The sequence below is a fragment of the Pinus tabuliformis genome, chromosome 2_1 (assembly GCF_031772625.1).
Source record: "Pinus tabuliformis cultivar Carrire ecotype Pingquan chromosome 2_1, CPIR1, whole genome shotgun sequence".
Classification (NCBI taxonomy): Eukaryota; Viridiplantae; Streptophyta; class Pinopsida; order Pinales; family Pinaceae; genus Pinus; species Pinus tabuliformis.
In genome coordinates, this window is record NC_142299.1 from 803,730,934 (window position 1) to 803,751,415 (window position 20,482).

The 20,482-nt window shown below is 36.3% G+C and overlaps 1 pseudogene; it reads right to left on the minus strand.

Moving 5' to 3' along the window:
• Nucleotides 1-1,171: 1,171 nt before the first annotated feature.
• LOC149203011 (heparanase-like protein 3) lies at nt 1,172-2,980 on the minus strand (annotated as a pseudogene).
• Nucleotides 2,981-20,482: the final 17,502 nt, after the last annotated feature.

A 20,482-nucleotide genomic window follows, 5' to 3' on the forward strand; every position in this document is an offset into this window, starting at 1 on the left:
AGTTTTTAGCCATGAACTGTTAATTATATGTCACCAGAAATGGTACGATATTGTATTCAACAAATAATTGTCTATTCTAATCTAAAGATAAAAGCATCGATATATTAACAGTTGATTCGCATGAGATGGTGGGATATTCGCATGAGATGGTGGGATATCCAGGCAGTTTTTTCCAAATTAATCAAAAGCTCCTTAAACTGGGTACCGTTTTTCTACTTAAACAAGGCTTTGCCATTTTAAACATGTTCGATTGTTTCAATCCATAAAAGCATCTTGTAGGAGAGTGTTTAGCCATGAACTGTTAATTATGTCACCATAAATGGTATGATATTGTAATGGTTCTCAGGAAATTGTCACGAAACAAAAAGATTGCTTGTTCACAACATAACTTTCACTTAATCTGAATAAACATTGCAGGAAACTTGCAGCCCGATTTATGTGAACAATGCTTTAGCATTGCCTCAAACTGATGAAGAAAACTCAGAACATAACAACTTTAACTTAATCCTAAAAAACATTGTAGAAAAAATCATGTAGTATACACAGCGAATATATATTTATTGTTTGTTTCCATCCCATGTCTAAACGGTGTCTTTGAGGCCGGGCTTTAGATCCTCAATGTAGAACTTATTGTATTCCAACGAATCCCCTTCAGTTTTTCGAAGCTCCACCATGAAGAGCGAGGGCGTGACTTCGAAAATCTCTGCATCAATGGAGAATACCCAGACCTTTCTCTGCGAAATTCACTCCATTATAGGAGTATAGAGTGCTTCTGTTGATGCTCGGCCTCTGCTCTTTGCATGGGATTTGTGCTAGAGCTGGGCGATCAACAACCTGATCCACGACCTGCACAATCTGTAAGCTCCCTTAATCTAATACGGTCATAGAAGCAAAAGCAAGGTACCTAAACCTGAACATGTTGTGCCAGAAATGTAGTCTCGAGGCCACTATGTGAGGAAGAAAATCATACCTATTTAAATCTTTTGTAGGCCTGTATCAATGCCGATGAATTGCAACAAGTCCACGCCCACATTTTTCTCAAAGGGATTGACGGAAACTGTTTTCTAAGTTCCAAAGTTGTGAGCATGTATTCTCACAATCTGCAAGCTCATCGTACAACATTCTCTCAGCATTCTCTGTATATGCCTAATATTTCTGTGAACATAAATCCCTAATTACTGCATGCTGGCAATTAAACATCTGGAAGAGACACAAATGCAATAGAGAGAGGTGCTACAGAAATATGTTTGTTAGCATCAACAGTCATCAACTCTAAAGAAGGTATCTCACCCTCAAGGGTCACATAAAGAATTTTCCCATTGAGAAGCATAGTTTGGCTGTTGAGATTACCATCTTTAGCTGTCAAATGATACTTCAGTCTTGATCTTGCAATCAAATTCCTCAGCTCCTTGGCATTTGAAAACTTCAAGACTGTATCCATTTCTTCTGCGAAAATTCCTAAAATGGTAGAGAGTTGCACAGAGGTACGAGTGTCCCTACTAAAGTTGATCAACAGTAAAGTGATTCCTCTTTGGTTGTGAAAAATGATCACACAGAAATATTAGATGGAGTCGTTCAAAGAAAGAAAGAAAAGGGGGTTTCATATTAATACCCTAATTCGTTTTACCACATCCATACTGCTGCTAAGTATGCATTCAATGAGCAAATGATTGGACAGAATATCGAATGCAACAAATAATAAACTAACTAAAACCCTGGTTTCTGTCCTCTTTACCGAAGTGATGAGGATCAAGAAAGGAATAAGTATGCAAATTATGATTATCCTTATATATTTTGCATTACAGAGGCTTAGCTACAGAAGTAATCCTAATTGGACCTTTTGTTACCAGATAAATATTAGTTCTTCTACAATCTTCATAGTTTCTCCATACTTACTGCATTCTCAGCACAATGTGCATAAGCATGCAAATATTTTGTTCCTTTAGAAATTGTTGAAAGAACACGTTTTCCCATTGGTTGATGCTAGAGAAGTGCACTGCAACATAATTTACCCTAACAAATGTTAGCACTATGCCCATGTCCAAAGATGGGTGAACAAATTTAGTTCTCTCCATGACCCTTATCCTGCAGAAAAATCTGCTATAAACTTCTCCATTAGATTGGCAGTGGTATAACCAATTTAATAAGTAGATATTAGGTCATAAAGTTTTACCTGTAATAATCAAGATTTGGCACATAAGTCGTTGGGTTTAAAAGGCCATAGTTACCACCAATCAAGCTTTGTTTGCAGTAAGACTTGGTATTATACGTAGATGCCATGCCAAGCTGATCTAAATACCTGATCGCAATGCAATGAATAATTATTGATATTTCAATTCCAAAGAGTATAATAAACATTGAATGTTAAGAAAACTGAGCTTACCAAAAACTAAATATAAAAGCATTAGTGATGAGATGGTGCCCACTGTTATAAGTCCCACCAGCTTCACCCACCCATACACTTGACCAAGGCCCATATTCCTGCAAAATGGCTTTCACACTCTTGAATGTGGATGCCCACTATTATAAGTCCCACCAACTTCACCCACCCATACACTTGACCAAGGCCCATATTCCTGCAAAATGGCTTTCACACTCTTGAATGTGGATGCTTCTTGACTCAGATAAAATGGATCCAATATCTTTTCTACAAGGTGCTCATCCACACCTGATCAGGAGATAAAGGTTAATGTCCTATAAGAACATCATACTATCAAAGATTTTAATGAAAACTATAGAATTTATTGTCTGCACCTGCCCCAAGATTGTAGATATGATGTTTAACAACATCCAAAATGTTTGGTCCTGTTTGCCGAATAATCTCCTTAAACCAGTCGGCTTCAAAAAATCCATCAGGTGCTATGAGGAGTGGTTTCTTTTGAAAATCCTTGTAAATCTGTTTCAGAATCTTATCAAGCTGAATTACATCAGCTGCATACTGCTTCGAACTGATGCTCAGCATTCTATGTATATGCCCCATATTTCTGTGAACATATATACAACAGAGAACACAAGTGTGATGGCCAGCATTCTCTGTATATGCCTAATATTTCTGTGAACATATACATAGCAGAGAACACAAGTGCGATGGCGTCGAGATGCGGTGATGGTTACCCCATTTAGCAAGTAGTAGAAGGTCGCAGAAAGTGAACGAATTACTAACTACTTTCAGCCTGCAACAAATTAGTAACTACTTTCCTCTGATCGGTTGAGCCTTTTTGAATCGTCTAACATATTATCTTAGGGTGCACAATGATGACAAGTGGACAAAAAGGGGAGTTAATTTCAAAGGGAAACGCCTTACGGTTAATAATTAATTTTGAATTATAATAAATTGAATGGTAAAAGACTAATGTTTCAATTCATCAAAAGCAAACCCTACAAATATGGCCTATTTTAGATTAGAAGAGAGCTACAAATATGTTGTTCATCAATAATGTTTTAATGGTTGCTTTATGAGATGATTGCATGCACCTTTGAAACCATTTCAAAATCCATAATATGGCATTTAAGGTTTTAATGTAAAATAACAATAAATGGTATACAAACACCAATAGTATTATACATTTTTGTGTATCAATATTTAGAGTTATTATACTAGTCTTTTGTCGAGTTGTTTATTTATTTATAAGAGTTTGATATATTAATTAATTAAAATGTTTAATTTATTATTATTATTATTATTTACATTTAATATTTAGAATTAGTTTTTAAATATATTAAATTGAGAATCTTAAATTATAGGTGATTATCAAGAATTTGAAAGTAGTTTGGCACATTAAATATTTTGGATATAATTTGGATGTATTATGTGGGAAATATGTACTTTGTATTCATCTATACTATTAATGAGATTATGGACCATAGAAGTTGAGCATACTTTATTTGAGTAAGGTGGCTTTGTAAAGCTGAATATGTAGAATTCTCTCCATAGAGATAATGTAAGCCTATAACTACTAGTAGAACCATTAACACTTGAGCTCCATTAATTGATGATATTCATTATTTACATAGTTAATTGTGTAGTACATGTAATCTATACCACGAGTGCAATTTTAGTTAATTGTGTAATCCATTTATTCTCTAGGACTGCATATTTTTCTAAGGGAATGGATTTCCTAGATGCAAACTCTTATAAATGAAAATAATAAAATGATTAGTACATAAAATTGCATTTGCCAAAAAAAAATTTGTTAGTATTTTATTAGAGGCTACATATTAAACTTAAAAGGTCTTCTAAAAACATCTCTTATTTTATATAATAACTTGAAATATATATATTTATTAAAAAGAAAACTAATCTAATTTAAAAATATTGCACACCTTTTCAATATAATATAATATATATATATATATATATATATATATATATATATATATTTAAAAATATTGAACACCTTTTCAATACAATATATATATAAATTTATTTTAAATAATTATAATATTCAAAATTTAAATTTACTATTTTATATTTATTATTAATCTATATCTTTATTTACAATATTGTAAAAAATTTCATTCCTCCAGTATAATGAATTGATCCACACTGGGCTATGATAAGAATCACTCTCCACTCCTCTCTATATAAAGAAGAAGGGGATAAACTGAGGCAATATTGTCAAGCTGCGGCTATCCCTCCGGGCCGGAAAAGGATACCCCTTCCCCTTACTCCTTCCCGTTCAACTCTCTGGGCTCTCTGGGAAACCGTTATAATGGAGAGCTCGTTTAGAAACTTTTTGGCAGGGTGAGTAATAAACCACTCTATATTATATATTCAAATAAATTGAATGATTAAACTATGGTGTAAAGAGATGTGATATTATCATTATTTATGCTTTTATTAGTAAGTTAAAAATACACAATATTTTAAAATTTTCTCTAATAAATTTCAAAAAATATATATGCATTAGAAATATTTATAAAATCTCAAAAAAATTAAGTTTAAAAATTCTAAAACTTTCCCATAGTTAACTGAACTTTACGCAAAATTACAAGTTCGAAGTTTGGAAAATGGGAGTTGCCCTATACTTGTTGGTTAAAATAATGTTAGGTTCATGTTTCTATAATCCAAATATAAAACTGTTTCATATCCACGTGGATAATATTAAATCCATACCTATTAAAAATTACGAGGCATTATGGATGGATGTATGTATTGGCCAGTAAAGAGTGGGCATTTGGTGGAGGTACTGAGTGGCGCTGCTTTCTACGGAGTTATGTCTACCATCCAAATGGAATTCGAAGATTTTACTTTCATTTCAGCAAAATTGTGGGTGAAGTTTCCCTCCCTTCCCACAGCCAATACAAATAAAAAATGGTTATGTTTGAAACCTATAAAAGTAACTTGAAATTGGAATGTGAACAGTTAATTTCGGTTGTGTCCAACGAATTTCTTCACTATTTTAAAATTTACAATTTGCTTAAGAAAAACTAAGGGTGACTATTTAAAACAAGTAACTGAAAGTCAAACTAAATAAATCCGATAATGCTTACAATATAGGTTTATAATATAATATAATATGTATATGCTCATTATATTTCTTTAATATAATATTATCATGTTTTTTTCTCTGAAAAAAGAAAAAGGTTTATAAAATCATTTTAATACTAAAAAACCAGATCACCTTATAAAACTTATTTTCTTTTAAAACGATATTCAAAATTTATAATACTTTATTAATTTAAATAAATATAAGTTATTAAATTATAAAAAATAAGCCCCTTTGACTCTATCTAATTGCGTGCTCTATATTCACATTTTGGGAGCCTTTATATCTTTTACAAAATTGTTAAAAAACGACTAATTAATTCCATTCTTCCCCGGGGACCCCATCTTAACACAATCCTAGTTAACAACTTTGAAATCACTCAATTCTATCTCTGTTCTTTCTTCAACTTCTACTTCTTTTCCTTCTCACTAAAGAAGATATATAAAGCTCTCGAATCCATTAATGCAACAAATCTATTTCATAAGGTTATAAGTAAGTTTGATTGAGGGGAGAAACTCATTCTAAATACTCCAAGAGACTTTTATAAACATACAACCACCAAAATTTATAAAAACAAAAAACCAAAAAATTTCATCAACCCAAAATAAAAAAATTAATTCTATCAAATATTTAACAGTGTTTGACATTGACCTGCTGGCAAATAGAGTTCGATAAAATCCGCAGCTTATAACGTATGCGACAGATAATATCGGATGGAATGGGCCATCTCGTTGGCAAACTGGCATCCAATCTTTTTTTTTGTGATGGATTTAAAAAAACAATATTTAAATCATTTTACTCACAAATTTTTTTATTCAAATAAATTAGTTTCTTTTAAATTAAAAAAATATGAATAATTTTATTAGTTTTTAATTTAAAAATATAAAACCAATTTAAATATTTTATATGAATGTATTTAATTTTAATTAATTCAATTTTTAATTCAATTTAAAATTTTATTTATTAATTAATATTAAATAATGTACTATCTAGTCATACTATTCTTGAAAATTGAATTTAATTAATTATTTCTAGTTAACGTATAAATTAAAGCAAACGCAACTCCACCATAATTTTTTTTTAATATTATTATTATATAAATTAAAGTAAATGTAACTATACAATAATATAATTTCAATTTTAATTTATGTAAATATTGATTGGTCAAGTTATACTCACGACCTTAATTCCCATGAAATAATGTTTTATGGAATGGTCAATTTTTTTTTTAGTAATTTGGTATTAAAAAAAAAAAAAAAAATTATATTTGATAATTTTTTATTTTTAATAGTGAAAATAAATTAACAACATAAAAAAAACTTCAAATATCTAAAATCCAAATCCAAAATTACAAACTTAATTTCCCCAACAAACGAAAAAAAAATCTGATTTTATCAAAATCATGAACACAAAAATGTGATTTCGCTTTAAGCGTTTACAATTTAATTACAATGATAGACAATCGTATACTTTCCGCATTCGGTGAACATATGCTTGAAAGGACGAGGGACGATGGATGGTGATGGCATCCAGCACCTAATTGGGGCCACAAGCGGTGGGCCTCTCCACATGTAAGTACAAGCTGGCTTCTATTGCTCCTCATGGCACCTCGTCCTGCTTGTAGAAGACGTTCTTCTATTCAATGTACTCGGGCGGAATTTGCGGTTAGACAATCAGAACATGCTTTCCACTCTGCACCCTCTCTTGCAACGCGCAAATCTTGAGACTTTTGGAAGCAAAGTGATCGTTTAGTTAATGACACGGAGAGTCCCAACATGCTCACTACGCATACTCTTACACAAATATTTTTTGCATTTTTAATGGTATTAGCAAACCAAAATGTTCATAACCCATGCTTTCGCATATCTAAGTGTTTGGAAAGGAGACTCACTTGAACCTAATGGATAGCTTTCACATGATCCTTCATAAATGGCTAACAAAAAAAAGTGAAGGCTCAACGACAACTTCATAAACATTTTAGCAATGCATCTGCATGTTGGGCTCTGCATGTTGGGCTCTCCCTAGATTTAATGTTTCAATGTTGATGTGCAATGATTTCCTTTTGTTATCATGAAGATACGCTTTCATAAGTGTAGTTTCTTATGCGACAAGCTTTTCCACCTTGCAAGTATCATGATTTGGTCTCAATGTATTAACAGAAGTCATACAATAATATTTTAATACATCATAAGTTTCTATTTATGGGAGATCTTATCATTAAATTAAGAATCTTATAAAATGGTGAACATTAAATTTAGTAAAGCTTATGTTACCTCATACTGAGGCGGGGTACAGAAGGATGTCATCACTACGGCGATTACGCGGAAGGTTCAACGTGGAAAGACAGCTGCCATTGATGAGGGAAGCATCCCAATTATTAACAGCGACAACATGAGCGCTTGCAACGTGCCATCAATAGATTCGTTTGCCCAAAGAAAACCTTTTTTCTTCTGCCCAAAGAAAACCTTTTTTTCTTGCACGCGTGACACGTCATCTCACTAAAGAAAGGCAGTTCCTATTTCCAACCCTATTGAAACATAAATGTCCTCTGACATGCTAGGGGAATAGCAGTTGCCTTGCATTTATATTTCCCTCAAAGTTGACTTTGACATGTTAGCACCAAGGCAACTGCTATTCCCCTTGCATGTCAGACTCATTTATGTTTCAATACGGTTGGAAATAGGAACTGCCCTAAAAAAACGTAATAAGGATTACATTCCGTTCGGGAAATGCTATTTTCAACTTATAGCAAAGTTAATGCGCCTGGACAAGGCCGCTCGATAGCCTGATATAACACGCCGTTATTTTTTCCTAGTCATCACCGCACGCGTGTTATATCTGGATATCGAGTGGCCATGTCAGGCCGCATTAACTTTGCTATAGGGTTGGATATAGGAATCGCCCATCCTGTTCCACCGCAGAGACGCTGGTATTACGGATGGTGTTGACCAACGACACAACTCGAATTTGGATTCGATTTCAACGCTTGAGTTCAATATAAATACTCACAGTAGAGCACCCACGATCCACAGCCTCTGACGATCTTGGAGCGAGACATTCAATTCAATTGTAACAACAGACAGGGCAAGCTGCAAAAAGGGAGATTTATTCATTGCTGCGTGGGGTTTCCTAAGGCAACAACAAGCTTTGCCGCCACCATCAACAGTAGCAGCAGCATCATAGATTGTGAAAATGGCCTCCCTTGTAGCATTGAATTCCCCTCGCTCTTGGGCTCCTGCAAGTCCCCCTCTATACACGATTGTGACATTGGAGTATGGGCAAGTTCCCATTAGAATCGTAGTTTCCAAACGGCCGTTACCAGCGAGATCCAAGATAGTTTTGTGCGCGCTGGGCTGAGTCCTGTGCTGACTAACAGAAGCGAGAATATGCTGTGGAGCGACAACGGGAAGAGTCCGGTCATGAGGGCGGTCTCTCTTAGTGTCAATGTCCTGGAGGAGGATGGTTCGATTGCCCGCAAGTGCCCTATGCCTTCACTAAAGAGGAAACGCCCTCAGAGGCTGGATATTCCGCCCCTGTTTCCCGGCATAAGTTCGCTGTTCTCAGCAGTAGAGCGGGCAACGGAGGTCAATGTGGAGGGTCTTCATTATACGGTTTCAAGCAAAAAGGGTCAGCGAGAATTGATGGAGGACACCCACAACGCATAGGGCACTTGGAGGTTATCTCGATTGCAGGTTGCTCAAACTTGTTGAGGTGGCTAGCGGGCCCCATCTGTCACGCCCCCAAGCCTACGGTAGTCTTTCAACCGTGCCGGCGAGGTGTGGCACCACCGAACACTTTCTTTTTAACAATACTCGTGCACATGGACTACGCCTAATTCACTTGTCCTTACTTAGTTTGTGTTTCGCAACCAAGTAAAATGCATTTATCCTTTATACTTAATGAAGCCCATACTCATTCATTATCCATATGCAATTAAACAAAACATCAACAATTGCAACGAAGTATAAAGGGAGGGGCAACTCCCGAACAAGTCTGCCCAACAATAATATATTATATCGGTTCTTTAATAATACATCATACAAGTGTGCTTGACAAACTTCAAGCCAACACTTAGAATAATTTACAATCAAGGCAAAGACAACCTTTTACAACCATGTGCCAACCTCATATGGTAGGAGGGTGCTCACCCGAGACACCAAGAACTCCTCCTTTCAGTTCTGCACAAAACCACCTCACAACCGTGCTCTGACAACCTACAATCAGCTCTCGGTAAAACTGCGCACTTCCTTCCTTAAGCGCATGAGTTATGCGCACTTTTTCTGCGCCCTTTTACCCCTGCTCGATGTAGAAGAGATAGAGATGCGAAGTGCTTGAGTTCGATGTCCAAATGAGGCTCTGCGCCATTCAATATATACGCTAGCCTGCTCCATGTTTGAGGGATGTCCAGCCTTAAGGCCGACCCCATAACGATGTTATAACGCCCATAACATAACCATTTTGCAAGTCGGCTTTGCCAATGTCAAAGCCTCTCCAAATTGTGGTATAAAGTCTTTCGCTCCACTTCATTATTTCGCACTAAGTGTTCGTGCTCCCACATATCGTCGCATTCTTTTGTCGCATATCGTCGCATAATTGCGCCCGCCCTTCGCACCGTCCGCCCGCTCGTCGTGCACGGAGCGCCCGCTCGTCGTGCAAGGGGCGCCCGCCCGTCGCGTGCCTGCCCGAGTCACGAAGGCCTTACATCCTCCTCCACCTGAAATCGTTGTCGTCCTCGACAACATACCATCCCAGTAGCTCTCCACCAAGATCATCATCAACCATGATGTCAACTCCTCCACATAAGGCAAACATCCCTGCAACATATGTAGAATCTCATCTCCATCATGCTCCACCTTAGCAACCAATTGTCACCAAGATACTCCATACTAATGTATGTCATATATCAGATGTCCATGACCACCTTGTCACAATCTCCCCATGCTGCTCTCTACCATGGAAGGTTGATCCCTCCAACTCAAGCTACATGTCCATCGCAACAATGTGTCAACTCCATCATATCACCATCACCATGTGCAAAACTGCCCATGCTATGCCAACAAGTGCTAACACACCTCAACCATGTGTCAACATCTCATCTCAACAATATATCAGTAGTCTCCTTGATCCATATGTCATCATCATGTGAACCTCTGTCATGATACTCCAGCATAATGCCAACACATCTCTGTACACTTCGCGACCTCATGTCTGAACTAGTTGGGTAGCTAATCCAACCATCACGCTCAATCCATGAGAGTGAACATCCTCATGTCCTCATCAACTGTTCCTCAAACATCTGCCACATCCTTGACTCATCAAGAATCTACAATCCACACCCCATGGTCAGGTCCATGGAAACTCCATCCATCTGCAACATGTCATGATGCCTGATGCCAATCCATCCCTGCACCATCGATCATACCTGCTCAAACATGTTTAAGGACTCATTGCCATGAGCAGCTAACAATGAGCCCCATCTTCTTTGTCATCTAAGAAGATGGAGAGGGACTAGAGCCTGAAGGCTCTCCCTCACTAATCAACTCAATCTAGCTATCAGGATCATCAACCTCCATCCTTTGTAGATATGCCTCCCGGTCTTCCTTCTGGACATCCGGCCTCACATACACCTCATCAACCTCATCATCGTCCTCCACCAACTCTAGCCTTCTTGACAAATCCAAGATGCTATCCGAAAGTGATCTAATGACCAATGATTGCTCCACAAGCTTTGCCTCAACAGTGGACAACCGCTTGTTCACCTTCTCCATATCTTCCATTTGCATTCCTCCTAATTTATGATCAGGTTTTGTCACACCAATGGTTGGAACACCAATGGGTACATCTTCCCTTCCATCATAAATGTAGAGTTTCCTCAAATGTGGTACAACCATAGCCTCAAATTGTTTCATGAATTCCATCCCCAATACAGCTTCATAGTCATCAATCCGCACTATAGTGAAGTCCACCTTCCCGGTCCATTCACCAAGTGTAGTGTCCACCTTCTCAGCTATACCAAGAATCCCCATAGGAGGAGAATTCACTGTCTTCATTTGTGCCTTCACCGGTACAAATTTCAGTCCAATTCTTCTCGCAGTATCTTCACTCATGAAGTTGTGAGAAGCCCCACTATCCACCATAGTGAGTACATCAGCACCTCCAACCTTCATCTGAACATACTCCAATCTGTTCCTTTCGGGATCTCTCCTAGAGACCACTTCCGTAGTAGCAGAAGCACCAAGTATCTGCATCATCCCCACAGAAGCACCTTCATTCTTTCCATCAGATTGTGCAATAGCAGCCACCTTTGGTTTAGAAGGACAATTCTTCACCGTATGTGGACCAGCACAAATCCAACACTTCAAAGGTTTCTTTGCCTTCGAGCTATCATCTGATTTCGAAGCATCTTCCTTCTTCTTTTCTTTCGGTTTCTCAAACTTCTTCTTCTTATCATCAGAAGTTTCATCATAATGTTCCACCAACCTGTCAACAGCAGCAAAAGCTTCTTCAAGTGTCCTTATCTTCTGCCTCTTCACTTCATTGCGTGCCCAAGGTTTCAACCCAATAATGAAGTTAAACACCTTGTCCCTCTCCGCCATGTCAGGAAGTTCCAGAGCTGCACTTGCAAACTCTCGCTAATATGCTTGTAGGCTTCCGGTTTGTTTTATGTACTTAATCTTCATCCTTGCTTCCCATGTTTCATCCTGAGGATTGAAATGAGTCTGCAAAGCCTTCTTCATGTCATCCCACGAAGTAATGTCATCAGCACTACCATTGGCAATCTGATCTAACCTCCTTCGCCACCACATCTTAGCATCCTTTGTTAAGAACTGAGCAGCTACCTTGACCTTTGTCTCATCATCAGATAGACCCAATCGTTCCAAGTATTGCTCCATGTCCCATAGAAAGTTGCCAAGAGTCTTCGCATTCCTTGTGCCATCATAAGATTCCGGTTCCTTGAATTTCATATGAGGTACTCCTCCACCTGAGTTGTGCCTCACTGCCTTCTTCAACACCGCTATCTCATCATTGGTCGTGTCAAGAGTTTTCTTCATGTTCACGATCTCTGCAAGACCTTGATCCCTTGATTCTTCAACCTCCTTGACCCTTACTTCAAGTTGTGTACACATAAGATCAATGTACTCATACTGTGCTCGGAGTTCATCATGTTGTACCCGGAGTTCTTCAAGCTCTTCCTTGGTCTTCAAGTTGGTCTCTTGCTCTTTAGAAAGCAAGTTCATCTTCTTGTCCCAAGAAGTCTCCAAAGCCTCCATCTTTTCAATCACCTTTTCAATGAACCCAAGAGTAGTATCCTTCATCGTATGACTAGACCCAACTTGAGATTCAGTTGCCATCTCTAACAACTTCTTGCTCTTTTGCAATCTAGTTTCGACCATTCAATAGCTTCACCAAGTCACCTGCAAATAGAACCAACCCTTGTTCCACTTCGTGTGAAACGGTTTCCTTCACCTGCAGTACCTTGTCACGAGCAAACCTTGCTCAACAGCTCTAGACCGAGCTCTGATACCACCTTCAAGGTGTGTATTAGCTTCAATGCTTCAACACCTGAACCTTGTTCAAGTCTCAACCAGGATATCTGCTCTGATACCACCTGTCACGCCCCCAAGCCTACGGTAGTCTTTCAACCGTGCCGGCGAGGTGCGGCACCACCGAACACTTTCTTTTTAACAATACTCGTGCACATGGACTATGCCTAATTCACTTGTCCTTACTTAGTTTGTGTTTCGCAACCAAGTAAAATGCATTTATCCTTTATACTTAATGAAGCCCATACTCATTCATTATCCATATGCAATTAAACAAAACATCAACAATTGCAACCAAGAATAAAGGGAGGGGAAACTCCCGAACAAGTCTGCCCAACAATAATATATTATATCGGTTCTTTAATAATACATCATACAAGTGTGCTTGACAAACTTCAAGCCAACACTTAGAATAATTTACAATCAAGGCAAAGACAGCCTTTTACAACCATGTGCCAACCTCATATGGTAGGAGGGTGCTCATCCGAGACACCAAGAACTCCTCCTTTCGGTTCTGCACAAAACCACCTCACAACCGTGCTCTGACAACCTACAATCAGCTCTCGGTAAAACTCCGCACTTCCTTCCTTAAGCGCATGAGTTATGCACACTTTTTCTGCGCCCTTTTACCCCTGCTCGATGTAGAAGAGATAGAGATGCGAAGTGCTTGAGTTCGATGTCCAAATGAGGCTCTGCGCCATTCAATATATACGCTAGCCTGCTCCATGTGTGAGGGGTGTCCAGCCTTAAGGTCGACCCCATAACCATGTTATAACGCCCATAACATAACCATTTTGCAAGTCGGCTTTGCCAATGTGCAAGCCTCTCCAAATCATGGTATAAAGTCTTTCGCTCCACTTCATTATTTCGCACTAAGTGTTCGTGCTCCCACATATCGTCGCATTCTTTTGTCGCATATCGTCGCACAAGTGTCAGATGATCGTCGCATAACCGCGCCCGCCCTTCGCACCGTCCGCCTGCTCGTCGTGCACGGAGCGCCCGCTCGTCGTGCAAGGGGCGCCTGCCCGTCGCGTGCCTGCCCGAGTCACGAAGGCCTTACACCATCCGTCTCAGTGGCGCCTTCCATTAATAAGTTCCGTTAATACTTTCAATATTCCAACAACTCTTCAACTCTCATGATTTCTGATAACTGGACAACCCTGACGCTTATCCACTCACTTAAATGCATTCAACGCTTCTCCACGCCAAAGGATTTCAAAATTCGAATGCATTCCTGCCTGGCATTTCAAATTGAAATATTGCACGCGGAGTTTCTACAACAGATTATTGATTAGGGAAGAGATGGTTCTTTGCTTCAGCCTTAACCTCTCGCGCACAGGGCACCGTCTGCAACAGATTACTGACTAGGGAGGAGATAGTTCTCTGCTTCAGTGTGAACCTACCGGGCACCGTCCCCCACTGCAACAACATCCAAGGGAACTCCATAATGGACATCAGAAAGAGGCTCCTCATGGCCATATCTCTTTTCCATCTGCAGCTGCGGGTGCAATTTCTCGAGCTGAAGGGCATGGATATGATTTGGGATCAAATCTAGGCATTCAAGCTAGGTAAGCTCTTTTCACAACGCAGCTAAAATCTCCAACACCATATTATGATCTCTTAAAATCAAAGTTTATATGGGGAATAAAAAACTATTTTACTTGATTCCGTTCTCTTTTAATTGATGTTCCCATGCAGGTGATGATACAATTCAGTAGCGTTGAAGGCAGAAAGTAGAGGATTAATTCGAGCAGAACCAAAACAAGCTGTTGATACGCCTGCTGCAGGTTATTAAAAGAGGTTTTGGATGTCGAATCCTTTAATGGGTTACTATATCTCGGGATATCTTACTGCAGGTTATTAAAAGAGGTTTTGGATGTCGAATCCTTTAACGGGTTACTATATCCCGAGATATCTATTCTCAAGGTCGATTCAACTAATTCCAACCGAGTACCAAATTAAGGCTACTCGATTCAATTTCAAATATAAAGCTTTAATGATGTGCAAGTCCAGCAAATGCGTTTGGTAGGAAGAGATGTACTTTGACGCATTTACATATCATTCGTATCATTTTATTAACTATCAATGAAGGTAGCGCCTTCGAACTTCTGAGTTTGAAGTTGTTGTTTGAGATAAACTATTTTTTTTTTTTTAATGAATATACCAATTTAATCCATAAAATTGGTCTTAATTCTCAGAAGAATCAGTCCAAGTTGGTTTCTAAATACTTAACTACTATAATCCTAAAAACCAGAGCTAATCCTGAATACAAACAGGGCATTGCTGAATTTTCCAGCCTAGTGCACCTGTAAGTTATTTACAATCCATGAAAAATTTACTAAATCAATCTCAAGATCAAGATCAGCGTAACACTTAGATTCGATTAGATGATAAATATTGATATTTACATCATATACTTCTGTTGTAGGGATTTTTCGATTCGGTTATTGGTTTTACGGCTTTCTCGATTAGGTTGGTGAAAACAAAATTTTGATAATAAAAACATCGACTCACATGTCGTGTATAATACGCTGGATGTCATAGCTTCATTGATTCGAGAACTTGAAAGTAAAAAATTTTGACAAATAAAATGCGCGATAAAAAAATTATTTATTTTGTATCGAAACTAATTTAACTAACTTAACTGTGATAAAAAAAATTATTTATTTACTATCAAAACTAATTTAATTGTAAGGAAAAAATATTCATTTACTATTAAAACTAACTTAATGACTAATAATAGTAGTATGGGTTTGAAGTTAGAGGAATTTCAAATGCAAAAATTCTCATTTTTGAAAATTGTAAGGCCTTTGGGTGCTTAAATAAAATAAGAGATTTTATTTATTAGAAATATACAAAAATAATAGAGAATATTTTTTATATCAAATAATTTATTTATTGTTTATTTGAAGTCACTTTTAATTTGTATCGGGATAGTTTTTCTATATATTAATCGATAAAGAATATGCTGTCAAATGTATTATTTGAAATTGTCATTTGAATTTAATTTTTTTTAGAAGGGTCATATTACATTTTAAGCTATTTGTTTAGTCTCACAATATGCTTATTCATGAGAATATATTAGACAATTTTTTTTCAATAAATAAGATAAATGGAAAAATAGTTCAACTATTAAGAGAGGGTAAAATATTTATGGATTTTTAATTGTAATATGCTAAGTCAGTCTATAGTACTCAATTTATTTTTGTGAGTTTGACTTCAGTAAAAACACATAAATTCAGGGAAACATCAAAAAAATTGTTAATACATTGTTGTATGGCAAAATTTTATGTGGTGATGGAATGCAAAGCTCTTGCCTTGTAATTACAAACTTTTCACCTTGATTGATATTTAAAATAGTGAAGTATTTAAATCATGTCTTTCATATTCTTTAAAAAAAATGTGAACTATAATTGTTTTAATTGATGGGTTTAAAATTTGTAAAAAACTTTATAGTAATTCAAATTAGTAAAAAACCTTAGATACCAACACACCTTGTTGAAAACATAGGGTTAGAAGTAAAATAATTAAGAAAGAAAAAAAACATATAAATTTAAATAATTTAATAAATGTCTTACAAAATAAAGATAACTTATCAATTAAGTATTTATTAAGGATATAAGATTTTCTTTTTGGTTTTTACCTACTATTTTGTATGTCTCTATGTGTGGGGCTTGATCATGGAGATGGATTCCATAGATTATATTATACCAATGACCCATATGATAGGATGTAGATTTCGTCTACTTTTGATTGCCATGCTGGTTTCTCATTGTGGGTCTCTTAGGTATGCACATCCTTTCCATTATCAAAGGATGGTGTCTTAAAGGAATTCATGAAGCATTTATATGTATAAATAGTGGCGTGGTGACAATGAAGATTCTAGTTGTGTACACAAAGATTTCACTTGCTTCATGTGCAATTGTGCTGCAAACATTTGGCTTTCTTTGTTAGAAAATGTCGTCATTATAGTTCTGCAAACATTTGTCTTTCTTTGTTAGAAAATGTCGTCATTATAGTTCTGCAAGTTGGCTAAATTTACTTCAAATGGATGCTTTCTGGAAGTAGTAACTCAACAATCGACCTACTAATTGTAATGTAGAACATTTGAATACACTTATTTGTTGGAACTTGGAAAAGAATGAGAAAATAGGTAATTAGATGCCATAATTAGTTATCCAAACTTGAGGTCACTTGATATCTGAGATTGATAACTGGAGAGTACTCAAAGATTAGTCCAAACTGCCAATGAAAGACTCATTGTTTGAAATACCCCATGTAAAATTGTTGTTAGAGAAGATCATGAATAGAAAATGCAGAGACCATAGAATGTTCAAGATATTATTTTAAGACTGCTTCCAACAGTGAAAAAGACAAAACATATACTACAATGAAATGTCCATTATGGAGCCTCTTTCTTATGTCTTGGCTCTACTTTCTTCCATATATTTGCATCGATTCGAAGTAAACAAAGAGTTTTTAAAATAGTCTTTGAGACAAATGAGAGGTTGCGGTATACTGCAACTTTAAGATTTTGAATTTAAATTTAAAACCCAAAAAAACTGCCCCATCACATTTAGTAATTAAACTACCTTGTCAAATCACCATATCACTTACTCAACCATTTGGAAACTGTATCGGTGATCCTAACGAATATTACTTCAGAATAAGGGGTTGACAGAAAATGGATGACCAAAATATGGGAGGAAGAGGATACTGGAAAAGTGCCAAGATTATCAATATCATACATGCATACATCTGGATAACATAATTTTAAGGACTCTTCATCCTGGTGGATAATTCTTATCGTTCTCCCACTGCTCATCGTTAAATAATGGATACATTGAAAAGATAGATTTTGGAATCAATTCAAGAAAAACTATGACCTCAATAACTCTATCCAATAGGAACTGTAACCCATAGTAACTATAACCAATGAGAACTATTACCACAGTTACTCTAGATGACAAGAAATCTAATCAATGAATGAATACAATGATTATAGGTCGTTGGTCATAATAGTTCTCTAATCAAGAAATTTCCTATAACTATGACTAATAAACATTGATTATAGTTATTGTGAGTCAATGTTCCTAACTAACAAAGGAATTATTCCCTAGAACTATGACTGAAAAAAAGGTCCTAGTTTAAATTCATAGTCAAAGCTCCCACATCATAATTCTTGTGGTCATGATTCTTGTAAAATGAATTAAAAGTTCCTAATTTACAAGGGAACTATGAACAACAAAGGAATGATTCCTAAGGTCATAGTTCATGAGGGTCAAATTTCTTGAGGTCATAGTTATTATGCGCCATAGTTCGTAAGGGTTAAAGTTCTCAAGTTCATAGTTCTTGTATGTCATAGTTACTATGGTCATATTTATCATGGGTCGTATTTTCTATTGGTTAGAGATTCCAATGATAAGAAAGCTCATAAAATTTATTCAATGGGAGTCGATGAAGTTCTTGTTGGAAAATGAGAGAGAGAGGGAAATATAAATAGAGAGAGAGAGAGAGAGAGAGAGAGAGAGAGAGACTAGAAAATGTGTAAATAGAAATAGAGAGATAGAGAGTGTTGGGAATAAATTAGTCATAATGGTATAAATGACAATTACATCCATACAATTCCATTCCATCAAATTCTACAATACTAGGGTTTTCAAATTCCATAAAAGTAGGGTTTTCAAATTGCACAAAATTAAGGTCTTCAAATTTCACTTCAATATACATTGACAAACATCGCTAATCTGTTAAGCAAGGTAAATATGGTTTGTTTACTTACATTGCCTAATTATGCGCTCAAATTTGAACTCACTACATTGGAGTTTCCACATTCCACATTGATAGGGTTTTCATAATGCATAAAGTTAAGGTTTTCAAATTGCCTAATGATATTTCCTAATAACGCACATACACTTTTGAGCCATGCTAAGAAGGTAGCCTAGTTTGGGCCTTACAGAACCTAGACAACTAGGACCACGTGTGCATTCCAAAGGACATGCACATGTCCTTGTGGGCATGTTTTCCTCATGATAGCCCCATTTGCACTTTTGGGGTCATCATTCTTGTGAAGTTCCCTTAGTTGATTCTCACTAGTTTTTTCAATTATGTTAGGTCTTTTCTCATTAGTCTACATGGTTTATTCCTTTTCCACATATGAAGTCATTGCCACACATATTTGATTCCACAACCACTTGCCACATGCTTATTTAGAATATACAAGTAGAGTGCTAAGTTATTTCATCATGTCTATTCCCTAATTACAAAAGCCTCTATCATGTTCTGGTTGATTTCTTACACTTGTTTGAGAAACTTTCACATATTTAACATTATGTATCCATTTATTATTGTTTTATGTTCATATCATCATTCTAGATTGATCATGGTTTTGAGCGCTACAATAGATTGTCATCGTTCATTTCTTAAAACCCCCATTTATTTATACTTATTTTTCTATCTTCTCATAGGTTTTGTATTCTTTGAGGGTTAAGTTTCTCCCAATTTTGACTTCATTCATATGTAATTTAGGGAATTGTGATACTATTTCTCATCTATAATTTCTCTTGATTCATAATGAATTATTATATTGTTCGTTATCTATCTCAATGCTTTGAGAGTGGAAGAATTACATGAATGAGCTTCTAGGGTCTTTTTTATCAATGGGTCCCAATATGGAAAATTCGGGTATGAAATCTTCTAGAGCCATTTTGAGGCATTAAACAAATTTTTTTGGGGTAAAAAAATTATCGCTTGTGCGAGACCATCCGGTACTAGAAGTTTGTATGCAAAATTTATGCCTCTTACAAGTTGATCTACCATACTGACTACCACGGTACAAGTCGATGTCACATTAATCCCTATTACTCATGCATATTGGGCTAGCCATGTATGGAATTTCAAAAATACTTTAGAAGGTCCAAAATTGTAACTCTAATTGAGGGTTGAGGGAGTCAAACCTTTCATATAGTTAGATATTAGTTTATGTTAAATACTAGGCCACTAGGAGGAGTAGGGGTTCCATTTCATGCTATTATATTTTCTTCCATATTTGAGCAAAGCAATTAGGAGTGGGATGTCAGAGAGAAAAGAAAGGGGATTAAGATTTTGTAGCAACTTTACAAGGCATAGGTCTTAGGAAACTCTATAGAGAGTACCTCTTTCTTTGTATCTACACATTTTTCCATACTAGAGAATAGAGATCAAAGAAACCTCACCTTCTAGCTAGGTTTCTCCCATAAGGGTTTCCCAAGGAAAAAATTGTGCCTATTTTGGTTAGTGTCTATATGTATTTTCAATTTATATTGCTTGCATTTCAACTAATTTATATTTACACATACAAACAAACAATAAATAATATGAGATCTAAAACGAATTAACATTCACATTAAAAATTTCAATATTTTATCAGATCTATTATGATGAATTGTTCCAATGGAATAACCATGAAAA